Raw genomic sequence first — 9,943 nt, 5'->3', positions numbered from 1 at the left:
GTCTATGCAGGTTGGCCACGCGGGCAAGCGACCAGCACGACGCCTGGAGAGGAGAGGAGAGCCTTCTCCTCACAGTAGAGTCGCCGGCCTTGTCTTGCTCGAGGAGGAGCAGGAGGGGCGCACCCAGCCACCACAGTCATTGCCGTACCACCTAGACCTCGAAATCCACGGCGGCGTCGTCCAGCCACCCAACTCCCCTCCGTCCCCTCTCCCCTCCTTGTTTCATTCGATCTAGCAGCCATGGATTTGGGTTCCTCAAGGCTGCCTAATTACTTTACTTTGTATGGATCCAATAATTTTGTTTGGTACAAAATAGCACCACCCTAGTTTGTCTACAATTTTGTTTACGGTGATGCCCCTGCATAGGATGTGCAGCAAGCCTTCCAATCTGCTTGTTTCGTTTCTGTTAGTGTGTGTATGTGCAAAATGATAGGCGCCTACCTTGTATCTTTCTTTCTAGATAGCATTCTAGTGTGGTAACATATGATTTACAGTTGCCTGTTCATGATGCTATACAAACTCTAAAAATTGGCACTTCAGTCAAGTATGGTTCCTTTCTGAACAATTGTTTCTACTTTTCCATCCTGGAATCCGATTGCATGCTATCGTAGATGGGTCTGGGTGTGCAGTGTTGCTGTTGTGTTACAATTGCTGTGGTTTATGTTGACTGAAAATGGGCTGTTTGTTTCAGAGGAGTGCCGCTGATATGATACTGCGGGATCTACAAAATAACCCTGAGATGTGGCTGCAAGTGGTGCACATCCTGTAGAACTCCCAGAACCTCAACACCGAGTTCTTTGCCCTTCAAGTAAGCTTCTGTTCCAGAATGTTTTAATTTCAGTAATTTACAAGGTTGTTCTCAACTGAATGAAGGTTGATCGATGTCGTGGCTGCAGCGAATCTTTGATTAGACCATGCATGTTTTGCATTTAGTACAGCCAACACTCGCCATTAATTACACTCTATTGTGGTTCACCGGTTATATTAGGAAATGGTGCTGCTAATATTTTTCTTGTCGAACTCGTAACCGGTTTTAAGCGGTTAAAATGCCTAGTTGCTTCGTATCCTACTGGGCCATCTTTGTTTGTGTTTCCCTATTTATTTTGTGAGCAAACGGAGTTTGTAAAAGTTTTTCTTTATCACTTTCAGTTTGTCAACTGAATTGCTTGAGGACAAGCAAAGGTTGAAGCTTGGGGGAGTTGATACGTCTCCGTCGTATCTACTTTTTCAAACACTTTTGCCCTTGTTTTGGACTCTAACTTGCATGATTTGAATGGAACTAACCCGGACTGATGCTTTTTTCCGCAGAATTGCCATGGTGTTGTTTTATGTGCAGAAAAAAAAAGTTCCCGGAATGACCTGAAACTTCACGAGGGTGGGGGGCACCCCCCCTAGGGTGCGCCCCCTACCTCGTGGGCCCCCTGGAGCTCCTCCGACGCCAACTCCGACTCTATATATTTCCTTTCGGGGAAAAAAAATAAAGGAGAATACATCATCGCGTTTTACGATACGGAGCCGCCGTCAAACCCTAAAAGCTCTCGGGAGGGCTGATCTGGAGTCCGTTCGGGGCTCCGGAGAGGGGGATTCGTCGCCGTCATCATCATCAACCATCCTTCATCACCAATTTCATGATGCTTACCGCCGTGCGTGAGTAATTCCATCATAGGCTTGCTGGACGGTGATGGGTTGGATGAGATTTATCATGTAATCGAGTCAGTTTTGTTAGGGTTTGATCCCTAGTATCCACTATGTTCTGAGATTGATGTTGCTATGACTTTGCTATGCTTAATGCTTGTCACTAGGGCCCGAGTGTCATGATTTCAGATCTGAACCTATTATGTTTTCATGAATATATGTGAGTTCTTGATCCTATCTTGCAAGTCTATAGTCACCTACTATGTGTTATGATCCGGCAACCCCGAAGTGACAATAATCGGGAGCACTCCCGGTGATGACCATAGTTTGAGGAGTTCATGTATTCACTAAGTGCTAATGCTTTGTTCCGGTTCTCTATTAAAAGGAGGCCTTAATATCCCATAGTTTCCATTAGGACCCCGCTGCCACGGGAGGGTAGGACAAAAGATGTCATGCACGTTCTTTTCCATAAGCACGTATGACTATATTCGGAATACATGCCTACATTACATTGATGAATTGGAGCTAGTTCTGTGTCACCCTATGTTATGACTGTTACACGATGAACCGCATCCGGCATAATTATCCATCACCGATCCGATGCCTACGAGCTTTCCATCTACTGGTTTACGCTTATTTACTTTCCCGTTGCTATTGTTATAATCACTACAAAACACCAAAAAGATTACTTTTGCTTTCATTACTCTTTTGTTACCGTTACCACTACTATCACATTACTTTGCTACTAAACACTTTGCTGTAGATATTAAGTTATCCAGGTGTGGTTGAATTGACAACTCAACTGCTAATATTTGAGAATATTCTTTGGCTCCCCTTGTGTCGAATCAATAAATTTGGGTTGAATACTCTACCCTCAAAAGCTGTTGTGATCCCCTACACTTGTGGGTTATCTGCCAGCTTTGACTCAGTGGCTATCCTAAACTATGAGTGCAAGTAACTCTTTTGAGGTGGCGCACACGAGTCCACATATTCACCATATCAATACACCACTATGGATCTGCTCCCGTCTTCCTACGGGAAGGCCATCCATATATAGCACTCACGCTTATCTTGCGAGTTTTAGAGTATCCACTTTCACTTGTCTATGAACTATACAGGCAACCCAGAAACCAATTACCGCGGACACGGCTATTCGAGTAGATCATTTATAACCCTGCAGGGGTGTACTTCTTCACACACGCTCTCGCCAGTTACCACCATGTACACGTCGTGTATCTCGGCAACCTTCAAGTAGAAGCCTGGCAAGGGAGTCGGCCACGACCTGACTAACCATACAAGTCTCTAGTCCTGGTTTATCGCCTATTCAGGTTCCATCCGCGAGGAGATCCGGCTGGGGTTTCGCTCACAGCCCCAAACGATGTGTGCAGGGTTCCCGAGACACCAAACGGGCGCCCAGTACACCGTGCCATGGTCTACCGCATCATAGCCCACCCCTAGGGTCAGCGCTACGCACGGCCTCCAACACATATCCTACAAAACACCAGAAACTAGTTGCAACTCTTGGACAGAGATCAAGGTGATTAATAAGTCGAGAGAGTCAATTATGGATCCCAATGTGTGGTAGTAGTTGTTCATGGATCAGAAACACAGAACTCAGTTCCTGAGGACGGTCAATGAGACAACCCACCATGTACTCCTACATGGCCTCTCACCGCTACCTTTACCAAATCGTGTTCACACACTTAGCTCACACGTAGTAGGACATGTTCATCACCATTCCAATTCATCCCTGATGAATCAGACCTGACTCAACTCTAAGCAGTAGCAGGCACGACAAACAAGCATGAATGAGTAGGCACATCAAGGCTCAAACAACTCCTACTCATGCTAGTGAGTTTCATCTATTTACTATGGCAATGACAGGTCATGTAGAGGAAAAGGGGTTCAACTACCGCAGCATATAACTGTTGAATTGTTGTTGTTCTAATGCAGTAAAAGAGAGCAGGAGCGAGAGAGTGGGATTGTATTGGAATGAATAAGGGGGTTTTGCTTGCCTGGAACTTCTGAAGATAATATAGTTCTTCATCGGTGTCATCAAACTCATCGTCGAAACACGTCTATCAAGAGGGAACAACCACCGACAAACAAAGAAGAAACACAATCAAAGCCATGCAACAATATGATGCATGAATGTGACATGGCAATATGCTATTGATTGGCCTAATGCAACTAGCAACAAGTTAAATGGAGTTGGTTTGAACACTAGGTTCAAATTCAAACTCCATATGTGCTTTCTTAAATGCCATTTAATTGAATTGTCCTAAAAAGAGGACATAAGTTGCTCTAACATGCATGCAAAATCCATAAATAGATTCTTTACATTTTTCCGATCATTTTTCATATATAAATTATTTGATTTGGAGCTACGGTTGAATTACTATGATTTTTAGAAGTTTTAGCTATTATCTAAAATAAATAAACCGTTTAGATTTATTTAAAATCCAGAAAAGGGTTTATTGCGTCAGCACTGCGTCATGTTGACCTCAGCAGGTCAACAGACCCAATCCAGGTCAAACCTGACCTGCGGGACCCATTGGTCAGTGACTCGGAGCTGGGTTGGGTGGATGACAGGTGGGACCGGTCAATGCTGACTTGGTCAAAGTCAAAGCTGACACGTGGGGTCCACAAGATTAGCACTAATCTAAAAAGAAATTAAACTAACCAAAACAGGCACAGGGGCCCACATGGCAGTGGCTCTGGGGTGTTTAGCATGGTCATTAGTGCTAACTAAACCAGTGCCACGTCATCACGCCGGAGATTTGCCAACGGCGACCACGGAACACGGCGGGGAAATGCCGGAGTTGAGCTACAAGCGGCGGTTGGATGCGCGGAGACCACCGGGGCATAGGTCGTGCTCTCCCGCATCCAGAGGAGCGAGTGGGTGGCCACGGGGGCGCCGGATCTCGCCAGAACGTAGCTCGCAGAGGCGGCCGGTGTTCGGGTTTGAGCGTGCATAGGGCTGCGGTGCGCTAGGAGGCCAGCTGAGGGGCTGGGAGGCTCCCTGGAAGTGCCCTGGGCACAAGTGCGTGCTCGGCTGCGAGGTGCAGCGCCTGTGGCCATGGCGGTGTGTTGGCCAGCGACGGCAGGCTTCCGGCACGGCGGGGATCGATGGCTACGACATGAATTCGACAAGGGGAGCAGAGGGAAAGTGGTCAGGGGCTCACAACGGAGACGATGGGATGGTCAGCATGCTCGGGGAAGGCCTGGAGGCGATGGGATGGCGGCAATGATCTCGGTCGGCCGTGGTTGAAGAAGATGGCAGTGACGGCGAAGCAGGCCTCCCGTCGACGTGTATCTCGATGGAGAGGGCGAGGAAGACACGGCGGTGCTTCTGGGCTGCTCGAGGGAACGAGGGAGAGGCGATGGCCGCGGTGGTGCTCGTCGTCGGCGGCGGGCGCGTTCGGTGACGAGAACAGAGGAGGGGGGAGCGTTCGAGGGAGAGAGAGGGAGAGCCGGACGGCTCTGGGGGTCGCGTAGCGTCGTCCAGACACGTCGAGGAGGAGCCAGGTAGGCAGGGAGGGAGGAGGTGGCCGCGGCGTGTGGCTGCGCGCGTCGGGCACGCGCCCTCGCCTACTGGTGCAAGGAGGAAGGCGACAGGAGAGCGCCTGGTGGGCTGGGCCGCCAGGTAGGTTGAGGTAAGTTTCTGCTCTGTTTTACTTTTCTTCTTTTTTCTATTTTTCTGCTATTTGTTTTGATTTGATCTAAATACCAAATCAATTTGAAACTTCATGAAAATAACTGTGTAAGCTAAGTGGTCTTATCCAAAGCCACACAACAATTTTCAGAATTATTGAACTTATATTTAATACATAATAAATATAGATCCAATACAAATAATTATTGGGTTGGCTCAAATGCCCAAAATAATTATTTCTGAGCTCCTAAAAATATTGACTTGGATATTATCCTTGGCCAATATTTTCATAGAGAAACAGGAACATTTTCTTGGACCTATTTGAAGGAATTATTATCTTGATCATTTTCAAATTGATTTCTTGGGCTTTCACATATCCCCAATTCAAATTTATTGAAATTTAAACATGATGCACACATGACCAGCTAGTCTAGGTCATACCAGAACGAGGGATGTGACAACTCACCCCCACTAAACAAGAATCTCGTCTCGAGATTCAAGACGTGAGGTAAGAAGACAAAGGGGACACAAACTATCATAATCTCCATGATCCAACTGTCCTTCTCAAAGATGTTGATTCATTGCATCATATTGATCTTGACGTCTTTGCTTTCGAGATCTTCATCCAACTATGATGACAGAAGAAACTCTACATAAATCGATCTTCTCAAGGATTGAGCAACTCGTGATCAACTCACGAAATGAGACGTTGAAACATCTCTTGAGCTGAGACACAAAGCAAACATCCAAAGGGATGGAGTGAAACAGAGAACGAAGATTCAAGTTGATAAGCACAATTCCACGCTGAACAAGATGGTGCATGGTTTCAAGATAATGAGGAGTTATCTGCCATGATTCCATAATGGCACCTTAGGAAAGGTGACTTGCAGAAATATTCCCTTAGGTGGCAAAAAGAATTACTTTCGATTCAGAGATCATTGAAACTCTTTAGACCAGCCTAAGGAAAATCACAACAATCATTTGGCGGAGTAAGAAGGGATGGCATACCCAGACTAGAATGGATGATGTGGACTACCTTGTTGAAGACAACACAATGGATGATTTTCGCTTATCACCAGAAATGGATGGGACCCATGGTAGGATGGCACAACGGCGGTGCAAGATGGGAACAAAATGCAAATGTTGGGAATAATTCTAGTAACTGGGGAGAAGCTCAACAGTCGAGAGTGATTCCACTGTTTGAATGCTTATAGTATAATCGAGGGACCTGAGAGCACAAGAATTCCTAGGGAGCAACTTCTACAATAAGTCGCGCGAAGTCCTCATAGAGAAGATGGAAAAAAATTGCTCAATCAAGACACTACAATGATAGATCTTCCGGCTAGGTGTGTCGGCCAGAACATCAACCTTGTCGGGACCTACATCATTAATCTTGGAATAGCTCCAACCATCATATCTACCCGAGATTCAGATCTAGTTGGTAACGGAACATTTCAGACAACATGTCCGGAAAAGAAATTTTGCAACACAAACCGACGAGATGATGTTGCGAGATTCTTAGGAAATGAACTACGATAGCAAGCTCCAAAACATGAGCTGATTCTGCTACATACATGTGAACATGATGTCCAAGACAAGCATGATCACATAGATGTCTTACAACAAAACAATACCGAGTTCAGGTGGGTAACCATCATCAGGGATATCGAAGTCCTTGTATAAGTCCTGCTCTTAAGAAGGAACTTCTTTTCCTTGAACAAATCAATCAGTGGCTTGGTGTGCTAGGAAATACATACGGAATGAAGATGATCAGTCTATCAAACCATAGAATACTTTACACGTGCGTGACTAACTTAGGATGATTCCAGAGGAAGCAAAAATAATCTTTCTCAAATTCACGGCAGCAACTTGCAACAAATGTACGTGAATCAAAGGAAGTCACTCCTTTCATCCAAGCATAAGCTTCATGAACGGAACACGAAGGCATTGCTTACAAAGTTTTCAACACTAGGTTGATGTTCAACATGAATCATGGGGGAGACAAAATGCTGCTGATGGGTTCAACAGCAAGTCATTGAAATTTCCATATCACTGGACTTCCACCATCATGTGAACACGGTGATAGCATTGGTCAGACCAAAAGATGTAATGGTGTACGCTCGAGGGATCAACCACGAGTAAGACAACATTACGAACATCGTTGGTTTTGATTTGACTTGACGATAGCCCATACCCAAGTCAAAGTTTTGACAAGGCAATAGATCCAACAACTGATCACGAGGACCAATCGATGGAGATATCATGTTTCTTCAACACACACACACACACACACAAAGATATCCCTTAACATGAAGTAAGTCAGACAAGCTTTTATCTTCCAACTCTCCAAGTTGTTGTTTGGCTTAACCAACTACCTCAGGGGTATCCCACACAGATTCTTGGAGAATGGGTGGTTTGGAGGAAAACCAACATGATCACGAACTCAACATAGCGATCAGGTGACAACCTGGTAATACTTCCGAGAAGATATTCGGAACATCACGAACCACCGATATGTTACTAAGCTCGAGAGCAATCTTGCTTTTCAGAGCAAGATGATATGATCAAAAGAGCGAGGGTTTGGCAAAATCCTAACTCATGGATCGAAGAGTGCACCAGAAATAAGGACTAGGTTGCACGATCAATCTTAGAGTGGTGATTCAATAATCAACTCACTAAGGATGAAATTATTGTCCATTTACTACCAAGCAACGAGGTTGCTAGGAGTATTGATTTCACACATAGGATTCATCCGTCGGCATTCCGGTTACAATAACACGGTGACTGATGAATGAATAGTTATGGCGAGAAGTATCACTACGGAAAAAATTCATAAGAGGTTGGTGCAATTCTCATGACAATCCTGACATGAAGAGGGTAATACTCCAAGGTAGAACAGAACAAAAGCTGGATTGGCATTTTGATCTGCGGAATACAACTGCTTTGACCCAATCCTAGATATGGATGAGGTACTGGAGTTTGTTTCTCCTAGTCATTCTGGAATAGAATGGCTTGACGGACTACAAGAATAATAAGCATCGATAACACAGATGCACAATTACTCCTGACTATCAATTGATAGACGATGGTCAGAATACCAAGGAAGAGGGACAACTCAAGGGGACATATATCTTTCTGAGTTGTGGATGCATTGATTATTATGTCGAACCAAGTTCAACATTTCTTCCGGATAACCCATGGAGAAAGGTAGAACTGGCAGATTCACAATGTAGAATGAAGAACTCATCAAGAGCCCTCTGGTTGTGATCTTTTCATTCAAAAGAACTTCTGCCATAAGCAGTTCATGGTATTTGGAAGAAAGAAATACCACGAACCTCGAGGACTATCGCAAAGGTTACTAATATCCTAAAGGTACGAGCAACACTATCCACACGAGGTAAGTAGAGTGAATCTTGGGTCAAGAACCCAGGAGTAGAATGCCTACTAACTAAGTGGCATCACGGGATGCTTTCAAGAATGATGGCCAGAATCATCACACTGGGACACAAAACATGGCTAGGTTACTAGATTATCCCCTAAGACACCTATGGTCATAATAATAACTCCAACATATATGTCAAGGCAATAGAGTACCTCAACTCAGCAATTAGTGTGATTAACCTGGCCTAAAGGAACATCGAAACCAGAGGGAAAAGATTTTGCAAATGCATCAGATTGTCTAGAAACCTGGGACGACTCGGACAGCATAATGGTTGTAAATGATTAGAAAAAGATTTGAGACATTCACAAGGATTTGCATAGTCACTCAACAACATCATATCAAGGTTCTGGTTCAACTGACAACATACTAAGAGTAGTAGAAACTGAATTGAGGCCTGGAACCAACAATCCTAAGATTCTACGGATAGTAACACGTGATCCTGATAAAAAGATGATAAGCCTAGTTCTTAATCCCCGTAGAAGAGAAGAGGAATACTCAGATCAGAAGGCCTCAGGGTAAAGGAGTAAAAAGAGCCTTACGTTCCTTCCCACAATCAATTCCCCTACTTATAACTAAAGCATTTCTAGACTCAACTTCGACCAGTTTGGCTTGGTAATCCTACAGGCAGTCAGGCTCTGATACCAAAGCTGTCAGGACCTCGATTTCAAGTCACATCGATCTAGCCGGTAACACCCACTACAAAAAAACGACACATCCATGACATTTTGGGCCGAACGAAATTTTTTTCTGTCATACATATGACACTTCTAAGACGATAATTGTGACAAAACCCGGTATCATCATAGATGTGGTGGCCTCCTGCTTCTATGACAAAAAATCATGACAGAAAATGGGTTTTTCGTCCCGGGCGGGCCGGAGACGCAGCTGCATGACATTCTTTGGGCCGTCCATGACGGAAAAAACCATGGTAGAAGCGAGGGGGAGGAAAATTTCGGGGAGTTCCCGGTTATGGTGGGAGGTCGGGGGCCTAGCGATGCGCGTTTCTCTCATACACGTACGTGCTTGTGTGCGAGGCGTTGCGGCTCTAACTGAACCCGAGCGAGGCGTTGGGCTCTAACTGAACCCGAGCGATTGCACTGCAGGCTACGCGTTACTGAACCCGAGCGATCGACCGATGGCTGTTAACTGAACCCGATCGAGCGACTCCTTCGCTAATGCTGCTAACTAAAGCCAATCGATGCTGCCTCTGG

General features: G+C 45.1%; 1 long non-coding RNA gene across 2 annotated transcripts in view; it reads left to right on the top strand.

Moving 5' to 3' along the window:
- LOC119356298 overlaps positions 1–1,576 on the top strand; it is a 4,439-nt gene extending 2,863 nt beyond the window's left edge. Inside the window, exons 4-5 of one of the 2 annotated variants that reach the window (XR_005171900.1) lie at positions 11–808; positions 1,309–1,576. This is a non-coding gene — a long non-coding RNA (uncharacterized LOC119356298). Of the gene's footprint in view, positions 1–10; positions 809–1,149; positions 1,177–1,308 lie in introns of those variants that run through there. The other variant, XR_005171901.1, reaches the window with a different exon arrangement.
- The last annotated feature ends 8,367 nt before the right edge of the window (positions 1,577–9,943 follow it).

Source organism: Triticum dicoccoides, chromosome 2A, assembly GCF_002162155.2.
Source record: "Triticum dicoccoides isolate Atlit2015 ecotype Zavitan chromosome 2A, WEW_v2.0, whole genome shotgun sequence".
NCBI lineage: Eukaryota > Viridiplantae > Streptophyta > Magnoliopsida > Poales > Poaceae > Triticum > Triticum dicoccoides.
This window is presented reverse-complemented; position numbering and strand designations above follow the sequence as displayed.